Genomic DNA, 23,016 nt, shown 5'->3' on the forward strand with positions numbered 1-23,016 from the left:
AGCCTCTGGAGCCCCAGCCCCCGGCCCCGGCGCCCCGCCGCCCCCCTCCGCCAGTTTTCCAGGAACGGGGGCGGGGATGAGGAGGGGCGTTAGGGCTCTGCTGCTCCAGGGTCTCGGGGACTTCGCGCGGCTGGCTGGCCGGGGGACAGATGAGCCCCCGCGAACCCCTAAACGCGTTTCCTCCTGCTGAGCTCTGGTTCCTCCCAGAAGACCAGTGGTGCAAACGGGACCCAGGAGTCACCCCCGGGGAGCGGAGGCAGGGAGCGAGGGCACGTAGGATGACTAGGGGGCTGATGGCTTCTAGTACTGTGTAAGCTTCTATTTTTTTCCTCTGTAAGGTGAGGAAAATACCACCTGTCTCGTGGGGTGGTCGTGAGGCTTGAATGCAAAGCTATGTTCAGCTCCCAGCAGAGACCTGACAAACAATGGATCGATATATAAGGATAGGGGATATTATTAAGGACGGCCTGCGAATTCTAAGTGTTTATCCACTTTACGTTGTATCCCAGAGACCACCAAACTTCTCTGTAAAGGGTCAGATAGTAAATACTTTGGGCTTTCCGGGTGATGCAGGCAACTCTGCTATCCTAGGGATTCACGCACATCCCTACAATAGTGAACCAGTGGGTGTGGCTGTGTGTGCATGCATATTTACTTTAAAAACAAACAGGTAGAAATGGACCTGTAAGGCATGGTTTGCCACCCCCTGATCTACATTCGTAATTGCCGAGAATGCTAAATTTCATTAAGATAATTAATGAAGGCAAAGTTGCAGGCAAAATTCAGGGTAGATGTCTAATTTAACTAATTCTTCCTTTCATCAAAGTCTAAGAGATATTTGCCCAGATTTTCTACTAAGATCATTGACATTTTGCTTTTGACATTTCTTATCACATTGGAGTTGGCTTTCTTTAATGATCTGCAATGATCTGGAATCATTTCTTTCTCCGTATGAATCCAGATCCTTTTTCCAGTTCCATTTCTTGAATATCATCTCTGTCCTACACAGAACGTCCTTCGGCCCTTATGTCGGCTTCAGGGTTTACTGTAGAATCCCTCTTATTTGGAGGAGAAATTAGTTTTAATATTTATATTCCACCTTTTCCTCCACAGGTATTCCAGTAACAGCCCAAACTACCGCATTTTTAGTACCAGAAGTACTGTAAGTGTTTAATTTTTTTCAAACTATAGTCAAGAATTATTTTTTACCTTAGAGCAAAGAGCAGTATTTTATACTCAGTTGTATACCGAAGTATCATTCATTTATTTTTATTTCATTTCCTTTGTCTCATTTATCATCCTAACATAAATCCCCCTGCCAATGAATGTCCTTAAATGTGTATGTAGCAAAAATAAATAGTGTGGTTTTGAGTGTTTTTTTGTGACTTAATATTCACAAGTAACATGCCTATACAATGTATTGTATAAACTACTGAAAATGAAAGATATTAATATTTCTGCTGGGACAGCAGGTATGAATTGGAACTGCCTAGACAAACCAGGATATATGGTCACCAAAACTGTAGATGTCATTCTCTATTTACTTTTTTTATTCAGTACTTTGTCTAGTTCATTTCTTCTGAATGCTGCCTGCTTACTAGTGTGTGTGTGGCTTTATTTTATTTATATATTTCCCCTAATGATGGACACATGGCTTTCTATCACCACAAATAACACTGTGAAGAATGCCCTTCTACATGTCCTCTATGGGTCTGTGCAAACATTTTTCAGTTATGGTTGCTGGGTCACAGGGAAAGCAGACAGCTAATATAACTAGTTTAAATTCTGCAAGATTGTTCTTAAATGGCAATCACAATTTCTACTCTCACCTAGTGCACATCTTCACCAAAGTCTGGTATTACTGAATTTTCTGTTTTTCACCAACGTCATTTGTATGTGCTAATAGATTATCACTCCTGTTATTTTCAATTCTCTGATGGCAGGTGACTTTGAGCATCTCTTACCGTATTTACACAGGCTTCTCTTCTGAATTGCCTGGTCATAACCTTTTGCCCATTTTTCATTTAATTTATGCCCTTTTCTTTTTGATTTATAGAGTGCTATATACATTCCACTCTCTGCATTAGTTGAGTATTGGTTTTAAATGTTTCATTTATCAGGGCACCTAGTTGACTCAGTCAGTTGAATGTCCAACTCTTGATCTCAATTTAGGTCTTCATCTCAGAGTTGTGAGTTCAAGCCCCATGTTGGGCTTTGCACTGGGAGTGAAGCCTACTTAAAAAAAAGTTTGAGTTACATTTTCTTATCTCTCATCTACTCATCTAACTATTAACTTTGTCCATGGATATTTTATTTTTTAAGAAAAGGCCAACTTTTGTTGAACAAAATCATTCCTCCCCTCCCGCCCCTCCATTTTTGACCTTGTCCTTTCTACATTTTTTGGAGTCTTTTTTTAATGTTTATTTATTTTTGAGAGAGAAACAGCATGCGTGGGGGAGGTGCAGAGAAAGGGAGACACAGAATCCGAAGCAGGCTGTAGGCTCTGAGCTGTCAGCACAGAGCCCGACATGGGGCTTGAACTCACGGAACTGTGAGATCATGACCTGAGCCAAAGTCAGACGCTTAACCAAGTCATCAGGTGCCCCTGGAGTCTTACTTAAGAAAAATCTTCTCCTACCTGGAGTTGCAAAGATATTTATCCTGTTTTTCTTTTATATGCTTTATATCTTGAACTTTCAAATACAGGTCAGAAATCAACCTGGAGTCCCCTTGTATATACTATAAAGTATGCATTCACCTTACTTTCTCCATGAAATGAACCACCATCAATTAAACAACTTACTGTTTTTCTAGTATTTTTCTGGCGTTATCTTTTCAGATGTTGTCAACATGTATATATAGAACAAAAGATAATACCAGCAAAATACTAGAAAAACAGTATTTAATGTTTAATGTAGCTGCAGTTTAGTTTCAATGCTGTATACTCTTCCCTTGAATTAACATGCCATAATGTAGGCATCATTTTATTCTAGATAAACAACTAGGTTGTTTCCGTTTTTAGTCTGATATGATTAGGGCTACTATGAATGTATATATGGTTAACATATGTATGCATTTCTGCTGGGTATATGACTAAGAGTGGAATTGGTAAGTCCCAGGGAATGTGTATGTGTTAAGGTTTAGTAAGTGATGCAAAAGATTTTTACAAAATAATTGTATCAGTTTACACTTATAGTCTACCTATGTTTATATATATCATTGTATTTACATTATTCAAAAGTTATTACATTAGTCAAAGTCAGGCAAAAGGAACCTATATAAACAATGTCATTTGTTTTTAAATCCATTGCTATCCATTTCTTATTAAATCTGTACTTATTACCTAAATTGTTATTTGTAGCTAATTTCTTTAATATCATTTATCTATTTCATCTTTGTTTCTTGAACAGCTTTGCTGTATTATTGACCATTTTATTAGTCATTTTAAAAATCTCTTGTTTTTCCTAAGTAATCTCTACAGCCAGCATGGGGCTCAAACTCATAACCCCAAGATTAAGAGTCACATGCTCCATCAACTGAGCCAGCCAGGCACCCCCAAAAATCTCCTTTCTTGATCTCTCCTGTTTCTTTATCATTTTTAGGGCAGTGGCAGAAATGTATCATCTTTAATTGATAATTAGTAACCAAAATCATGGAATTATGTCCTTACAGAAACACAAATTGGGAGCCAGAGTTTGAGTCTCCACAAAGAAGGTAGACAAAATGCAAGAGAGTAGATGCTAAACCCAGTGGTATAGCAGCTTCCTTGCAAGTGATACTCAGAGAAAGAAAGAAGTTATTAAGTGTACAGAAGACACTTTAGGGATTAAACATTTTGTAAATCTTGATGGAAAACATTTTATTTTTTTTTAATTTTTTTAATGTTTTTATTTATTTCTAGGAGAGAGAGAGAGAGACAACGTGAGCAGGGGAGGGTCAGAGAGAGAGGGAGTCACAGACTGAAACAGGCTCCAGGCTCTGAGCTGGCAGTCAGCACAGAGCCCGACGCGGGGCTCGAACCCTCAAACCCACGAACCGCGAGATCATGACCTAAGCGAAAGTCGGACGCTTAACCGACTAAGCCACCCAGGCGCCCCATTGGATGGAAAACATTTTAAAACAATTTTTCTCTACCTATTTGCTTTTCTGGGAGCTTTGGCATAAGGGGCAGGATTCACATTTGACACACATCCAAGAACCTATGAAAGTGCTCTGAGTTGGAGGCCATCTCTCTATTTCCCTTCTGTCTCACTGCAGCTTGCCAGTATCTCCCAGAATGGAGCTGATGCATTTGTCTAGAGCCTAGTTTTTGTAACCCACAGGACACCTCCAGATTTCCTGGCTCTGGTGGCCAGGAAGGGTTACACTTGTAGTCCCATAGGACTGTATATGTTTGTATACTTTAAAAGCTACTGCTTGAGTGTCTGGATTCCAGTCAACATGAATCTAGGTGTTGACTGCAATCCTCCCTTTGGGACAATGACAGGACTGGGAACATCCTCAACTACTGGGAGTTATTAAAACTAAAGTAGGCTTCTTGGACAATCACAAGTTTTGAAGGACAACCAAGACCTAGGGCAAAGTTAAATGATAAGGTTCATTTTTTACACAAGGCCACTTTCTCAAGACTAGAAGAGGCAGTTACTTTATCACATAGAAATGAACACAAGAGAGTCAAGGAAATAGAAGAAACAGAGGAATATGTTCCAAACAAGAGAATAAGATAAAACCTTGGGGGGGGGGGCTTACTGTAAGGGAGGTAAGTAATTTGCCTGGTAAAGAGTTCAAAGTGATATTCATAAAAATGCTCTTTGAACTCAAGAGAAGAATGGGTGAACACAGAACTTCAGCCAAGAGATACAAAATATAAGAAGATACCAAAGAGAAGTCACAGAGTTGAAGGATACAGTAACTGAACTGAAAAGGTACACCACAGGGTTCAGTAGAAGACTAGACAAGGCAGAAGAAAAGATCTGTGAACCTGAAAACACAGCAGTGGAATTCACCCAAACAGAGCAATAAAAAGAAAAAACTGGGGAAAAATTTAAAGATATTACAGAATAACATAAACTGGACTAACATTCACATTATAGGGGCCCAAAAGGAGAAGAGAGAAAGGGGCTGAATTTTTTTAAAAGAAATAATGACTGAAGCTTCCCTAAAACTTGGAGAGGGAAACAGACATCCAGAATCAGGGAGCCCAGAGAGTTCCAAATAGGATGAACCTAAAGAGACCCCAACAAAGACACATTATAATGTAAACATTGAAAGTTAAACACAAGGAGAGGTTTTACAAGCAGCAAGAGAAAAACAACTTTTGTTACATACAAGGGAAACCTCATTAGACTATCAGTAGATTTTTCAGCAGAAACGTTGCAGGTCAGAAGGGAGTGGCATAAAGTGCTGAAAGGAAAAAACTTCCCAGCAAGAATACTCTATGCAGCAAGGTCTTCATACAGAATTGGAGGAGAAATAGTTTTACAGATAAGCAAAAGCTAAAGGAATTCATTATTATCACAAACTAGCCTTATAAGAAATGTGAAGGTGACTTTTTATGCTGGAAAAGAAAAGGTGCTAATTAGTAACAAGAAAACATGAAAGAATAAATCTCACTGGAAAGGTAAATATATAGTAAAGGTAGTGGGTTAATTACTTGTAAAGCTAATGTGAAGGTTAAAAGACAAAAGTACTAAAAATATAACTAATAATTAAGGGATGCACATGATAAAAAGATGTAAACTATGACATCAAAAACAATGTGCAAGGGGTTAGCAAAAATGTAGCACTTTACATTGTGATCTACCTTAAATTATTATCTATATTATCTACATAAAATACAGTGCTACAAGTTTTTGCATGTAAGCCTCATGGTAACCACAAAGCAAACAACCTATAGTAGATACCCAAAAGATAAGGAAGAAGGAATATAAGTATGCCACAAACAAAAGGCAACAAAACACAAAGCAAGAGAGGAGAGAAGGAACCACAGAGAAACTACAAACCAGCCAGAATACAGTTAACAAAATGGCATAAGTACAGCCATATCTCATATTATTTGTTGTTCTTTCTCAGGATTTCTTTGGCTATTCAGGGTCTTCTGTGGGTACACACAAATTTTAGTATTATTTGTTCTAGTTTTGTGAAAAATGCTATTGGTATTTTGATAGGGATTGCACTGAATCTGCAGATTGCTTTGGATAACATGGACATTTTGACAATATTAATTCTTCTAATCTGTGAGAATTAAATATCTTTCCATTTGTGTCATTTTCAATTTCTTTAATCAGTGTTTTATATTTTTCAGAGTACAAGTCTTTCAGCTCTTTGGTTAAGTTTATTCCTAGGTACTTTATCATTTTTGATGCAATTGAAAATGGTATTGTTTTTCAAATTTCTTTCTGCGACTTTATTGTTAGTACATTATTGTTAGTAAATAGCACAGAGTTTTGTATATTAATTTTGTATCCTGTAACTTTTCTGAATTGGTTTTTGATTTCGAACCCTGCTCCGGGCTCTGTGCTGACAGATCAGAGCCTGGAGCCTGTTTCAGATTCTGTGTGTCTCTCTTTTCCCCTCCCCTGCTTGTGCTTTGTCTTTCTCTCTGTCTCTAAAAAAAATAAAATAAAATAAAATAAAAACTAAATTAAAAAATTAAAAAAGTCATCTCCAAGACCAATGTCAAGGAGCTACTGCCTATGTTTTCTTCTCAGAGTTTTATGGTTTCAAGTCTTTTATTCAGGTCTTTAATCCATTTTGAGTTCATTTTTGTATATGGTATAAGATAGTGGTCTACTTTCATTCTTTTGTATATGGCAATCCAGTTTTCACAACACCTTGTTTTAAAAAGACTGTCCTTTTTCCATTGTATATTTCTATCTCCTTTGTTGCAAATTAATTGACCATATATGCATGGGTTTACTTCTGGGCTCTCTATTCTGTTCCATCAATCTCTGTGTTGTTTTTTAAAAATATTTTTAATTTATTTTTAAGAGAGAGAGAGCACAAGTAGGGGAGGGGCAGAGAAAGAGGGGAGCAAAAGATCCAAAGAGGACTCTGCACTGACAGAAGTGAGCACATTTGGGGCTCAAACTCATGAACTGTGAGATCATGACCTGAGCCAAAATTGGACACTCAGCCATCTGAGCTACGTAGGCACCCTTTTCTCTATAGATTTTTTTTTTTTAGTTTATTTATTTTGAGAGAGAGCAGGGGAAGGGCAGAGAGAGGGAGGCAGAGAATCCCAAACAGTCTCTGTGCTCACACTCTGTCTCTCTCTCCTTCACAAATAAATAAACATTAAAAAAAAAAAAAGCAACCCTAATACTCTTAAAAAAAAAAGACCACAGTGGAGGCAATTAGACAAGAAAATGAAATAAAAAACATTCATATTGGAAAGGAAAAAAATAAATTACCTCTGTTTGCAGATGACATGATTACTATAAAAAGCCCTAATGAAACCACTAAAAAACTACTAAGTGAGTTTAGTAATTTCATATGGAAATGCACATGGAATTTCACATGGAAGTTCAAGAAAAAAAGAATACACAAAACATTTTTGGAAAAGAACAATGTTAGAAGACTCACAGTTCCTGACTTTGCAACTTAACTATAAAGCTGCAGGGGTTGAAGGGCACCTGGGTGGCTCAGTTGGTTGAGCATTTGACTCTTGGTTTTGGCTCAGGTCGTGATCTGATGATTCGTGGGTTCGAGCCCGACATCTCTCTCTGTGCTGACAGAGCCTCCTTTTTTTCTTCCTTCCTTATTCCACTTAGAGTCTCTTGGTTGTTTTTCTGCCTTTCTTCAATGCCATTTGTTCAGTTTTTATTCACATATAATTTCCTACCAGTAACTTTTAATTTAATCTTCATTTCCCTTATCATCTATTTTATGTGCTGGTTTAGTCAACTCTTCTATTTCTGTTTCATTTCCTGTTCCTAGCTTATGAATTTGCTTTATTTCAATAAAGTATAACTATACTGTGTTATATTAGTTTCAGGTATAGGACATAGTGATTCACCTACTTCATGAATTTATTACTCAAGATTTTTCTTTCTCTTATCACCAAATGCTTGTTTGAGGATATGTTATTCGATTAAATATCAGTTTGCAGTTTTCTTCTGCTTTTCGTTTGGTTTTTTTGAAGGGAATTTTATGAACTGAAATGTTTTTATTTTTATTCTCTGTCCTCTTAGAGTGGCTTTTTATAGATAAAGTCTGATTATATCTTTGAATTTTATGAGCAGTTTGGCAGCTTATATTGTTGAAAGATTCCTAGATAAACTTAACTTCTCTTATTGTAGCAAAGTGCAGTTTCCTTAACTGATGGCTTCTTATTGGTAGTGTTGCATTTCCTTGGTGGTTTGGTTTGGTTTGGTTTTTTAACTTACCTTATCCTAAATTTCCCCTCTAGATTCTTCTCCTCTTCACCACTCTATCCAAAGGGTGTTTCCCTTTTCTGTATCTTCTCTGCTGAAGTGACACCTTTCTGAGGGTCCCACCTTGAGTCTCACATGCCTTTAATTCCTGTCCTCAGAGCGCTCTGATCTCCCAGGGTTTTTTTCTATTCTATTTTTGCACCTAGGGAGCGCTTTCTCTGTGTGGGTGATCTGAATTCAGTCTTAACCTTTTGTTTCCTGTCTTTCCCCTGCAGTGTTTCAGGGGCCTCCTCACTCTCCGTAAAGGATTATGATAGGAGCTTGAGTGAGAGTTACACTAAAGATAGTTGATTTTTCTACTTACAGGTTTGTTGACCTTTGTAGTGTGCTTTGTCTTCTTGCTACACTGTAATGTAGACTTTTCTGGGTTTTATTTGTTGATCTGTGTGTTTTTTTGGAAATGTGCGGAGAGAGTTGAACTTACATGAGGAGAGAGTTGAATTTATGTGGCCACCATTACCTGGGCAAACGATAATCCCTCCACCACTCATGTTTTGATACACTGTCAGAGTACAGTAATTAGCAACTATGTCCTTTTTTTATACCCACCATGCAGACATGGTTCCACAACAAAATTCTTATGTAATACTTAGCCTCAGTCCTTATGCTGCTATCTATGCAGTCATTTTAGTAGTCTGAAGCTCTTCTAGCAAATTCTTCCAGAAGGGCTCCTAAGAGTAATATTACCTGAATTATTTTATGGTCATAAGAATTTATGAATTTGATGTCTAAGAAAGTTGGTGTATCTGGATATAAAAATTATTGGCTTCTGTTTTATTTCCTTTTCTATATGTTACTTTATTGTCTCTGACAAAAAGTGTTGCTTCCAAAACGTCTGGCGGAAATATGATTTTCTTTCATTTATGAATAATGTGTGTTGTTGTTGTTCTAGTTATTCTTGTGGTTTTGGTAGGATCCCCAAACTGTTTCTTTTTAAGCCCAGTGCTTTTTATTAATATAGCTCCTGATTGTTTTTACTTTTATAATTATTCTTAATTGTTTTCGTAGATATGAGCTGTGTCTTTTTAATATGTTGTTCGAAGTTATTTTATTTCACATCGTAGTCTTGACTTTCAATTAGCGTTGGTTTTATTGTTCAGTTCCAAACATTTTGGTTTTCTTCTTCAGGATCTCCCAACTATACATACTGTGGATTTTCTTTGCCTCTCTTTTATATTTGTCCCTTGCTCTCAAATTACTCTTTATCTCTTTGACTCTTAAAGAGCTATTTATCTCAAGGCCTTATCTATTGCTTATTCACAGTTGTGTTTTTTCTAATTTGGTCTCTTTCTGAAATGACTTTTTCTTTTATTTTTATATTTTTCCTGAGTTCTAGCTTATTTATGAATTTCCAATTCTGATTTATATTGTTCTTTCCTAACTTCTATCATTTCTGTATTTATTTTGCCTCATTTCAAAATAGTACATGTATCAGCCAGTGTTCTTACAGAGAAACAGAAGCATTTTAGAATGTATGCGTATTTATCTTAAGAGATTTATTTTAGGAAATTGACTCCTGTAATTGTGGGAACTTGCAACTCTGAAACCTTTAATTTTTTTTAATGTTTTTATTTATTTGTGTGTGAGAGAGAGAGAGAAAGAGAGACAGCATGAGCAGGGGAGGGTCAGAGAGAGAGGGAGACACAGAATCCGAAGCAGCTCCAGGCTCTGAGCTAGCTGTCAGCACAGAGCCCAACGTGGGGCTTAAACCCACAAACTGTGAGATCATGACCTGAGCCGAAGTCGGACACTTAACTGACTGAGTCACCCAGGCACCCCAACAGCTCTGAAACCTTTAGATCAAGCCAGCAAGCTAGAAAGTCAGGCAAGAGTTAATGCTGCAGTGATGAAGCAGAATTTATTCTCCAGGAAACCTCCATTTTTTTCTGAAGGTTTCCAACTGATGGAAAAGGCTCCATCCACATTATTAAAGGTATTCTCCTTTGCTTAAAGTCAACTGATTGGAGATGTAAGCCACATCTATAAAATCTCTTCACAGATAAACCCAGGTTTGATTAAATAACTGTATACTATGATCTAGCCAAGTTGACACATAAAACTAACCCTCATATTAAGTTCTAGCTTTCACTTGTACATTTTGTATGTTCTTACGGTTATTCTGCTTCATATTTTCTTTTTCTTGTAATAACTATGTGAAATTGGACTGTGATCCTTTTTCTGTTGCTTTTTTTTTTTTTATGTGAAATTAATTTTCCAGATCTTTAAGGAGGGTGGGTCAAAATAACTTTTCTAACTTCATGGCTAGTTACCTCTTTGGTGGTTTCGTAAAGTATCTAAAAAATAAGGCTAGTACTCTCTGAGGCTAGCCTTAGATTCCGTTCCCTCTCTCATTTGTCTGTAGTTTCTCTTTCCGTTGTCTTTATTGTCCCTTTCCAACTCTGCTGGGATTCTTTTCCCTGTATTTTTCAGTACAGATCCTTGTCCTAGAAGATATCTTTGGGTCCTTGGTTTAGGTGTTCATAGGTCCTAGCTTCTCTTGCTCTTTCAGACATTATCATGGACTTCATGGACTTACTTAGAAATGGACAGGTGCAACAACACCGCTGGTTAGAGTTGCTATCCTCCAAGTGTCCTGCTGTGGTTTCCACTGAATACTTAATTGCTGGTTTAGGTGCTCTTCCTTCCTTTCTTTCTTTTTTTTTTTAATGTTTTATTTATTTCTGAGAGAGAGAGAGAGACAGCATGAACAGGGGAGGGTCAGAGAGAGAGGGAGACACAGAATCCGAAACAGGCTCCAGGCTCTGAGCTAGCTGTCAGCACAGAGCCCACCGCGGGGCTTGAACCCACGAACCACGAGATCATGACCGGAGCCGAAGTCCGACACTTAACCGACTGAGCCACCCAGGCGCCCCAGCGCTCTTCCTTTCTAAGGCCTACCATATTTGCTTTCTTTTCTTCCTTATGCTCATATCATGTAAGTCGGGTTGCTTTCGCTGGTTTGTTCTAACCCACTTATATTTTGGGATTTTGAGGGATACCTTGTCACCAAGTTTTATTATTGACATTGTCCAGTGTTGTTTTGTTTTATTGGTACTATCCTAATCCTTCTCTCTCTGCTTATAAGGAAATTTGAGTAGACTGAAACACTACATCACCACTAACCCTTCCCAATTTGTTTTCTTTTTTCAACTCTTCTTTTTTCCTCTTTTTTATAGCCTTCTTTTTACTTTTTTGGGTTTTCTCTGTTGTCATTTCATTATCATCTTATACTGAAAACCGAGTTTATTCACTTTCAAACTACCTTATTTCTTTTGTATATGTTGAAGGCTATAAATTTCATTTTAGGAGTTATTTATACTATATACTACATTTTGGTAACATTGAATATTTTTATTGTTTACTTATAAGTATTTGTAATTTCCTTTGTGATTTCTCCTTTTCTCCATGAATCATTCAGAAGTAAAGTTTGGGTATTCGATTTTAATAATTACACATATCCTAAGATTTTCTCTGTCTAAATTTATGAGACATTCTAATTTTATTTCATTACTATCAAAGACATATGTAAGATAATAATTTTTGAGATTGCCTAAGACTAATTTTGTAAATATGGTCAATTTTGATAAATGTTCTATGTAAGATTGTAAAGATATTTTCTATCTTTTATTGGAAATATATTTTATATTTTCCTTTTAGGACTGCCTTTGCTCCATCCCAAAGGGTTTGGACTGTTGTGTTTTCATATTCATTTGCTTCCATGTATTTTTTAGTTTCTTCTTTAATTTCCCAGTTAGCCCCTTCATTCTTTAGTAGGATGTTCTTTAATCTCCATGTATTCAGAGGCTTTCCAATTTTTTTTTCCTGTGGCTGATTTCAAGTTTCACAGCACAGTGTTCTGAAAATATGCATGGTATGATGTCAGTCTATTTTTTTTAACCTGTTTGAGGGCATTTTGTGACCCAGTATGAGATCTATTTTGGAGGATGCTCCATGTGCACTTGTGAAGAATGTGTATTCTGCTGCCTTAGGATGAAATGTTCTGAATATATCTGTTAAGTGCATTTGGTCCTGTATGTCATTCAGAGCCATTGTTTCCTAATTGATTTTCTGTCTAGATGATCTGTCTATTGCTGTAAGTGGAGTATTAAAGTCTCCTACAATTATTGTATTATTATACAAAAGTTTGCTTATGTTTGTGATTAATTGATTTATATATTTGGGAACACCATGTTGGGGGCATAAATATTTATAATTTTTAGCTCTTCTTAAGGATAGACCCCCTTAATTATGATATAATGCTTCTTCATCTCTTGTTGCACAGTCTGTTTTAAAAGCTAGTTTGTTTGATATAAATATGGCTACTCTGGCTTTCTTTTGACATCCATTAGCATGATAAATGGCCCCTCACCTCCTCACTTTCATTCTGCAGGTGTCCTCTGGTCTAAAATGAGTCTCCTGTAGACAGAATATAGATGGATCTTTGTTTTTTGTCTATTCTGATACCCTGTGTTTTTTGACTGGTACATTTAGTCCATTTACATTCCAAGCGATTATTGAAAGATACGGATTTAGTGCCATTGTATTATCTGTAGATTTCATGTGTGTTTGTGATGTCTCTGGTCCTTTGTAGTCTTTGCTCCTTCCCACTCACAGAGTCCCCCTTAGGATCTCTTGTAGGGCTAGTTCAGTGGTCACAAATTCCTTTAGTTTTTGTTTGTCTGGAAAGTCTTTATCTCTCCTTCTGTTCTGAATGACAATCTTGCTGGATAAAGGATTCTTGACTACCTATTTTTCCTATTCTGCTCCTTTTTGGCCTACCAAGGTTCAATAGACAGGTCTACTACCAACCTGATGTGTATTACCTTATAAGCTAAGGACCTTTTGTTCCTGGCTGCTTTCAGAATTTCTCTTTATCCTTGTATTTTGCTGGTTTCACTATGCTGTGTCATCATGTTAACCTGTTTTTATTGATTTAGAAGGGAGTTCTCTGTGCCTCTTGGACTTGGATGCCTGTTTCCTTCCCCAGATTAGGGAAGTTCTCAGCTATAATTTGTTCAAATAAACCATCTGCCTCTTTCTCTTGCTTTTCTGCTTTTGGAGCTTCTATGATACAGATATTGTTTCATTTCATGGAATCATTTAGCTCTCTAATTCTCCCCTCGTGATCTAGTAATTTCCTTTCTTTCTTTTTTCAGCTTCATCATTTTCCATAATTTTATCTTCTGTTTCACCTATTCTTTCCTCTGCTTCTTCCATTCTTGCTGTCACTGTATCTAGTTTATTTTTCATCCCATTTATAGCATTTCTTAATTCATTATGACAAGTCCTTAGGTCTTTGATCTCTGCTGCAGTAGATTCTGTGCTGTCTTCTATGCTTTTTTCAACCCCAGCTGTTAGTCTTATGACTGTTATTCTAAATTCTTATTCAGATACATTGTTAATATCTGTTTTGAGCAATTCTCTGGCTATGGTTTCTTCCTGAATTTTGTTTTGGGGAAAATTCTTCCGTTTTGTCATTGGCACTAATTTCTGTCTTTTGCATGTTTTAGTAGCTTGTTATGTGTCTGCACCTGCGAGTACTACTATATTAAAAAGGGGCCATCCACTGTTGAGGGCCTGGCACTTCAGGGACTGTTTCTGGTGCACTCTATTGTTGCGTTTTGGCTGTTCTATCCCACTGGTCAGCCCTCTGTAGAGCTCCTCCTTGCTTGTGATGGTGGAGTGTTTGGACCTTCAACCAATGTGCTTTGATGTGTTTGTTGAAGTAACCCTGGAAAAAAAGGAAAAAGGTAGGGGGGAAGCCTGATCCCATAAAAAGAGAAAAATGAAAGGGGAGAAAAGAAGACCAAACAGTGAATCAAAAAACTATAAAGCTTAATCCAGAGAAAAAGAAAGGAAAATGAAGAAGAAGAAGAAGAATAGAAAAGGTGTAAAGAGAATAAATGCCTGATCACACAAATATATATATATATTTACATACACATATATACATGTATATGTATGCATATATATACATATGTGTATATGTATGTGTGTGTATATAAGAATTGACCAAAGACAAATCAGAAACTATGAGCCTAATTACAAAAGAAAAAAAGAAGGGGGTAGAAATAAAATGAGAGGAAAAAGAAAAGAAAGAAAAAAGGAAAGAAACAGACATCCAGCCGGGCCAACAACAGCAACAGCACACGTGGTCTGTTGGCGCCTGGGACTGGCGGCCGCGTGGCCTGGGGGAGGGGCTTTGGCTCAGTGTCAGCCTTGTTCCAGTAGCTCTGCAGTTAGCAGGCTCCGAGGGCGGGGTTTGGTGTAAGGGGTCCCGCGCCAGGGGGCGCCGCTGCGCTGCTCTCAGAAGCCCCACCGTGCTGGTGATGGGGAGAATGGTGACACCCAACCTCTCCTCCCCACACGGGGTGTCTCGAACCCCACTGCTCAGGCAGCCCTCACAGAATAGCCTGGGCCTTCAGCTTGCCCTGTTCCTCACAGTTCTCCAGTGCCTTCTAGGAGCCCAGCTGGGATTCAAAACCCAGTCTTAAAGGATCCCACACAGCGGGGGCCCTGTTCTGATGTGCAGCCACTCCACTCTGCTGATAAAAGGCCTTTGACGGTGGGGGCAGGGGGCCCCTGGGTGGCTCAATCAGTTGAGTTTCTGACTTTGGCTCAGGTCATGAACTTGCAATTTGTGGGTTTTTTTTTTTTAATTGAATGTTTATTTCTTTTTGAGAGACAGAGAGGCTGGAAGAGGAGTAGAGTGAGGGAGACAGGATCTGAAGCAGGCTCTGCATTGACAGCAGAGAGCCTGACACGGAGCTCAAACTCACTAACCGTGACACCATGACCTGAGCCGAAGTCGGGCGCTTAACCGACTGAGCCACCCAGGTGCTCCTGCAGTTTGTGGGTTTGAGTCCCACCTTGGGCTCTCTGCTGTCAGCACAGAGCCAGCTTCTGATCCTCTGTCCCCCTCGCTCTCTGCCCCTCCCCCACTTGTGCTCTCTCTGTCTCAAAATAAATAAACTTAAAAAAAAAAAAGTCTTTGGCTGGCACTTGCAGGGTCTTTTGTCCTTGGGGAGGCAATAAACCCTCTTCCCAAAGTACTCTGGAAAGGGGACTGTTCTGTTCCAGCGTGCCCAGAGATCCCTACACTGCCTTGCGCTCTGGTCCGGCTTCCCCCTCCCCAGGAGCACCTGCTTGGCTCCTGGCTTAGCTCCAGAGAAAGTCGTGCACTATAGAAACCTCTGAGTTTCAGCTCCTAAAGCTGTTTGCAAAGTAGAAACTGGCACTCTCCATATTTCTCATTCCCCCACCCACAGTCCAGAGAGGTTTTCCTTTTGGGATAACTCAATACCGACTTTTACAAGCTCTCTCTGTTCCGCTCCCTTCTGCCTCTGCATAGAAAGGCCTCCCTCCCTTCTGAGCAGGTGCCACTTTATCTCTACCACTTCCTATACACCCACCTCAGTCCCGCCAAGCTGTCTCCCTCCGCCTGTAGAGATCCCTCTGCCACCCTGCAGATCGATTTCCTGGGTGTTCCAAGCTATCTGACCTCAATCACTGCTGTGTTTGAGGGACCAGGGCAATCTCAGCCCCCTACTTCTCTGTCGTCTTAACTCCGAAGAAATCTTACAGTTTCTGAGGGAGACTACTGAAGTGTCTTGGAAAAGCTAAGTTACTTTTCCTTTGCCTATTATTTTGTACAATTTTAAAGCAATAAAATGTTTAGTCATTCTTTCAATGATAAGGACACAGAAAAGTGAACCCTGTATCTGAATACTCAGGTAAAGAATCCTGGAGCAGATTTTTTGTTTGAACTATTTTACCTTCTTTTTTAGATTAAGTTAGAGTATGAAGGAACATCATTTTCTGAGTGGAGTGTGCCAGCAACTTGTTCTGTGAAAAATAAAAGGTAAGATCTTTGCTGCTAATGTCAATATAATGCATGTATTTACACATAAAAAAGTATTCATGTAGCATGGACAGCCAGGTTTAAGGCCATGACTGAATGTAAATTGCTTCTCAGTAAATAGATGTGAGAAGAAAGACAAAATCTCTTTGAAAATAAGATATAGGGCGCCTGGGTGGCTCAGTCAGTTAAACATCCAACTTTGGCTCAGGTCATGATCTCGAGGTTCATGAGTTCGAGCCGGGCCTCAGGCTCTGTGCTGACAGCTCAGAGCCTGGAGCCTGCTTCGGATTCTGTGTCTCCCTCTTTATCTACTCCAGCTTCTCTCTCTCTCTCTCTCTCTCTCTCTCTCTCTCTCTCTCTTTCTCTCTCTCTCTCTCTCTCTCTCTCTCTTTCAATCTCTCTTTCTCTCAAAAATGAATAAACATTAAAAAAAATTTTAAGAAAATAGGATAAATGTAAAATATTGCTGTATTTTTTATTTTTCTTATTAGCATACAATTAATGTTTTTAGGCTTAAAAAGTAGTTGGGGGGGGGGACATTTTCTAACCTGTGTGCTTATTTATCTTTCTGTTCTTTTTAAATACTAGCTCACCCCAGACGGAGCTGCGGTGTTCTTCTCCTGGCATTCAGACAATAAGGCCAATTGTTGTGGGCCCAGTGAGTTGATTTTAATGATAACTTATTAAATCTTGAGTAACTATCTCCGTTACATTTTCTTTGCCTTATTTTGAGCTTTCAACCTAATTTAATCCATGCTAAATAGTATGTGTTAATCCTAGAGAAGAGGAATGTTTAAGTTATTGTCAATCCGCCTCTAATTTTCAGATATATCTCACAGCAGATTAAAAGTTATGAACTGGTATGTGATTTGCACCTTGGCCTTTTTGCCAAGAAGTGTGTGAAAGCCCCAGTTACCACCTTACTGGTAACAGTATTGCCCAGTGAGTGGGTCTCGTGCCACATACTTACAGCGATTCCCTGGATTACAAAGCCATTTCTAGCAAGTTTCTTTTTACTCTGTTTTCTTCGATTCAAGAAAGTATTTGTGAACGTACATGCAGGAGAATGATGTTGAATCCTCTCTGTTTTACAAAAAGAGAAGTTAAGCATTAATAACATTGGCTCTCTACTAATTAGTACCACGTGCCGGCCACACACTCACAGCTGATATTCCCACACAAGTGTGTGTGACGCCACTGCCAGAGAGACTCCGTGTGACACATCTTGACTTTATTTTGGAGCTTGTGGCTTCTTTTGAATTACTAACCTTCNTGTTCATGTAATTGTGGCATTATATATTCAATTCTGTTACTATGTTTTCATTTACTGTAATATGATAGGCATTTCCTTCATGTAATTAAAACTGACTTTATTTTGGAGCTTGTGGCTTCTTTTGAATTACTAACCTTCATTTTCAGAGAACAAGTAGAGTGATGCGGAAGAGGCCAAATGATTATTAATTCATTGTTTCAAAACTTGTCGATTGAAAAATATTTTAATTTGAGGGCTTTGAGTTTATGAATCTTTACCAGTTTCATGGACACAATTCCGAGGAAGTAAAGGCTTACTCCTTTTCCCTTTGTTGCGTGTTAGAAGCCCAAATGTGCAATGCTATACACACACACAAACACATGCATAGAGAAGAATATCTTTGTCATTTATGGACAGTGCCATCAGATCTTATAACCTTTAAGTATGTACATGTGACTTTAGAAATCCATTCAAAAGCACTCAGAGATGACAACCCAAAATGTCTCGATGCTTTGCCAGTGTCCCCTGGTGAGCAAAATCGTCTCTGATTCAGAACCATCAAAGAAGGAAATGAACTGAATTGTGTTTCAGTGAGTAAGACTGTCCAGGAAAACTCACTATTTTCCTTCATACACTCACAAGAACATTCTGTTACCACATGAGGTATAGGGGGTTGGTTTCCACACTGACTAATTCTCTGACTCCAGCTGAGTGTCATACAATTCAAAGTTCTGGCATTTTCTACCTGGAGTTAACTTCCCATCCATAAGGTAAGGGCTCGGTCCCACGAGACTGCTCCACTTCAGATGCCAATTGCAAGTCCCAGTTTGTCACCTGTCCTCGTGACCGACTGTCCATAAATCCGGGTTCCTAGAACCTTCTCCTCAGGGTCAATAATTTGCTAGACCAGCTCGCAGAACTCAGGGAAACACATTTAGGGGTTATAATAAAAGATATGATAAAGGATGCAGGTGAAGAGCCAAAGAAGAGCTGTAGGAGGCAGAGGCTTTATGGAAGGCCTTCGGAAGGGCCCTGTGCACAGAGCTCCCGACCCCGTGGTGCTGGTTTGTGTCACGCTGCCAGCACGTGGACACGTTTACCAAACTCGTTTTTGTGGGGCTCCGGTGCATAGGCGTGATCAATCATTAACTCATTTTCTAGTCCCTTTCCTCTCTCCAAAGGGTGGGAGGTTGAGCTAAAAGTTCCAAGCTTCTAACCATGGCTTGGGCTTTCTAGTGATCAGTTCCCATCCAGGGTCCCCCCCCTGAGTTGCCTCATTAGAACAAAAGGGACTGAGGAGCTCTGTGTCACCGCTCCCCCCCCCTCACCTCCCCACCCCCCCCACCACCATCATTCAGGAGATTATGAGAGTTGTAGGAGCTCTACCTCAGGAACCGGGTCAAAGACCAAAGATGAGCAGGAACTGGGTGTGAAGACCAATACATAACATGTTTTACCATTTCCAAACACAGATATAACAAACTTGTCACTCACGGTAGTAAGTTCATAAGTACAGAGAGTAGCTACTGAATTGAACCAGTATTACATGAATATTCATTAGTTCTATTCCCAAATGTGTTCATTACACTTCCTCTCATCTTAGATCATTAGTTTAGTGCCTCTGTGACTTTTCTGCCTGTATCCAAATTTGTACTTAAAGTTACCTTCATATATCATAGTTTCTTTGGCATTTTCTTTTAGGACTCAGATGAAGAACGCAATTTGTCTGTGGAAAATTCTCATATCTGCTTCCTGTGGTATCATAAAGTTATGTAAGTAAGGCAGTCTTGAATACAAAGATAATTAATGCTTTCTCAGAATATTTAGATTTAATTTTTTAATTAACCACAATATGGACTATCTACATCATACTTTTCATATAAGCTTTTCACTCACCAATCAAGGTACCCTCAAGTAAAATGCCAGACTAATACTGGGAAACAAACAATAAAAATAAGAGTAGCAACCACTATACTTTTAATGTTTGTACTTGATGTAAATCATCTCTCTCAATTTTCATAATAAACACTAATGTGAGTATTGTTATCTTTATAAATGAGGAAATATAAGCTTGGATAGGGTAAATAATTTGGATAATAATACACAGCTATAATAGACAGCATTGGGATTTGATGCTGGTTTTTCAGACTGCAGGCCTCTTTTATTTCCATTATATACATAGTTTCTCCAACCCATTGTAACATGAGAGGGAATGGAAGTAACTAGAAAGAGGAGACCGGTACAGGAGAAAATAATTAACTGGATCAGAAAATCATTTGATAAGTTAAAACCATCAATGAGTCAGAATATTTTTCAGTGTCACAGTCATGGCAATATCCTAAGCCCTGGATAGGGTACAGGGAACTGTGTATTATGTGGCCCCTGCTCTCCAGAGGACTCTTCAACCTCGCCTTTCATTGGCCCACAGTGATCCCTTGAGGACTGACACGTGACCCAGGCAGACCCGATCCGAAGGCTTGTGTCTTCTGTAAAGCGTGGTTGTTGCTGATAGTTGTCTTGGTCCACGTGGTCCCTTAAAAGTCAGATGGCTCTGCAGCTTATATGCATTTTTTGAACTAGAAGCCCCGATACCTAGATTTTAGCCAGCCCTTCCAGGATACACACATTCCATTCCCCTCGGAAATACTGCCCCTTCCCAGACTCATACCAAGAAGCAAGGATTGGGTCTCTGCTGCTCCTGAACCTGGCAGGCTTCTGTCCTCATTGGGAATTTCAGAGATACCAATCTGCAGCTTCCTCTTGTGGGTTTTGAAACAACTGAGAAATAGAGAGTAGTTTGGGGATAAAAATTCCTAGTACAGCTGAATTGGAGAATAGAACCTGGCTCTCTGTCCAAATGGGTTATTTTCTGCTTCCTCCAAGCAGAAACCAGGGGGCCATCAGAGCAGAGAATCTACCAAAAAAGCACTGATATCCAGTTTCACAGGCTTCCAATCTCACTCACACACACTGAGCCCGGAGAGCTGGTGAAGGAGATGGGCCTTCACACTTCTCTGATCTGGTCATGAACCATGGAAGCAAAATCAGAAGGAGAAGCACCTCTCTTGGGGGCAGGTGAACCCAAAGAGACGGCTCAGTGGGAGCTAAGTGTTTTTCTGTCATGTAAGTGGTAAAAATGTTCACAATCTGTCACCTGTAAAAATACCATGTAAAGGATGCACTGAAACTAATACCCGTGTATTCATCACACAAGTCACAGAAGAGAACATTACCAGCACTGTAGAATCTGCTACTTAGAAATGCGGAAATCTGGGACCTCATTCAAGACCTCCTAGATTGTTACCTGCATTTTAACAAGATTCTGAGTCGTCATATGTACATTATTGTTTAGGATGTCCTACTCTGATGCACAGAAATGAAAGCTTCTGTAGGATATAGACCTCAAAGTACAATTGACTAAAAGTAGGATATGCATTTGTTCAAGTTTACTTGGTAATGCCTAAATGCCTTTTGAAAAGATAATTCAAATCTACATCTACACCAGCAGTGGGTGAGTGTTCCGTTGTGCTACCTCCTCACCAACCCTCAATATTACCTGACTTTAACTTTCCAGTCTAGTAGATGTGCAGTTGTGTCATTGTGCTTTTTATTTGCATTTCCCTAATTACTATCGAGCATATTTTCATTTATTAATGAGGAACTTTTCTTCCCTCCCTGCTCAGTGAGCTTTTTTACCCATTATTGAGTTATTCTTATGTTTCAGAATAATTTACAAGGTTTCATTCTAATGACTAGGACATTATATATTTCAATATATATATTGAAAGAATTTTATCCCAGTTCATGCAACTTTTCACTTCTTATGATCTCTATTGATAACAGAGGTCCTTGCTATCATAGAAGAATTTACCAGCTCTTACCTTAATTGGTTTGTGACTTTTTATTTTTTTATTTTATTTTTTTTTAATATTTTTATTTATTTCTNGCCACCCAGGCGCCCCTGGTTTGTGACTTTTTAAAGCAATTTAAGAAATCTTTTCCTCTAAGTTCATAAAAATAGCCTCCTATGTTGTTTTCTGAAAGTTGCACATAGTTTTGACTTCCACAGTTAGGTCCTTAATCCATCTGGAATTAGTTTTTGAATACACTTGGAGATATGGATAAATTTTATTTTTTTTCCATGTGAATAATTAATCTCATCAGACCCATTTATTGAATACTGTATTTACCTATAGTGTCTGCTTTGTCAAAAATGAATTTTCCATGTATTTATGTGTTTCTTCCCAGCTGGCTCTTCTGTTCGGCTGATCTATTTGTTTACTTAATAAATACTACATTATCTTTATTGCTACAATTTCATTTTTCAAATCTTGATGAATGACAGTGCAAATGCCTGGCCCACTCTGACCCCAACTTTTGTTCTTTCCCAGGAGTCTCTTAGCTCTGTCTTGAGCCTATGAGTTTTTAGAATTGGTTTGTCAAATTCCACAAAACTCTCATCATACGGATTCTTATAATGTGTCTAAATATTTAAATCAATATGGAGAGTTTCAGCTCAAGAACAGTATATAACCTTCCATATATTTTGGTCTTTTTATATGTCTGCCAAAAATATTTTGTAATTTTTCATAAAAGTGCCTGGACATTTTTATTAGACCTATTCCTAGATGCTTTATATTTTTGTCTCTATTACATGCAGTTTTTTGAAACTACATTTTCTAACCAGATCTTCCTGTGGTATAGAACACAACTTACTATTGAATATTGAGTTTTCTATTCAGCAATCTTGCTAAACTCCTATATTAATTCTAATAATTTATTTATATATTCTCTTGGAGTTTTTACAAATCCTATCACCTACAAATACTGACTTTTTTTTTTAATCCCTTTCCAATTAAGTATATCTTCTCTTTCTTTTATTCTGACTGCGTGGCTAGAATATTCAAACACAATGTTTCCTAGAAGGGTGAAAGCAGGCCCCCTTGTCTTACTCCTGATTTTAAAAGGGAGGCTCTCACAATTTTGCAGAATATTTATTACAAATTATGAATTAACCTCTACCCAGTTGAGGATGTTCCCTTTTATTCCAAGTTGACGGTGAATTTTGCTTATGAATCGGTGCTGAAGTTCATTTAAGGTTTTTCTACTTACACTTCAAAGTTCATCTGGCTTTTCTGTTTTACCATGTTAATGAAGAAAATCATTATTAATATTTCTATATTAAACTAACCTAGTATTTCTGGAATAGGCCAACTATTCCAGATTCCAGCTATTCCAGAATTCTTGGTGAATTCTCTTTCATGTACATTGATGGATTTTCCTTGCTGCTGTTCCGTTCAGATCTTTCTGGTGTGGATGTCACGAGTGAGTTTGGCCTTCAGTCTTACTCCCTGTGTACTGTCATTCTTCACATTCGGTATCGGGAGTGTGCTAGACTCAGCATGTAACTTAGGAGTGGTCATGCTTCTCTATTCTGAGAGATTTTGTGTTACACTGGAAGTATATGT

At 38.5% G+C, this 23,016-nt stretch overlaps 1 long non-coding RNA gene across 1 annotated transcript in view; it reads left to right on the top strand.

Annotated features, from left to right (window-relative positions):
* The window catches only part of LOC144229729 (uncharacterized), a 20,830-nt gene extending 1,426 nt beyond the window's left edge, over positions 1 to 19,404 (top strand). The window contains exons 2-5 of the long non-coding RNA XR_013334577.1: positions 1,114 to 1,162; positions 16,223 to 16,296; positions 16,885 to 16,954; positions 19,250 to 19,404. This is a non-coding gene — a long non-coding RNA (uncharacterized LOC144229729). The remainder of the gene's footprint in view (positions 1 to 1,113; positions 1,163 to 16,222; positions 16,297 to 16,884; positions 16,955 to 19,249) is intronic.
* Positions 19,405 to 23,016: the final 3,612 nt, after the last annotated feature.

This window comes from Crocuta crocuta, unplaced genomic scaffold (genome assembly GCF_008692635.1).
Source record: "Crocuta crocuta isolate KB4526 unplaced genomic scaffold, BGI_CrCroc_1.0 scaffold243, whole genome shotgun sequence".
In the NCBI taxonomy this organism is placed as follows: Eukaryota; Metazoa; Chordata; class Mammalia; order Carnivora; family Hyaenidae; genus Crocuta; species Crocuta crocuta.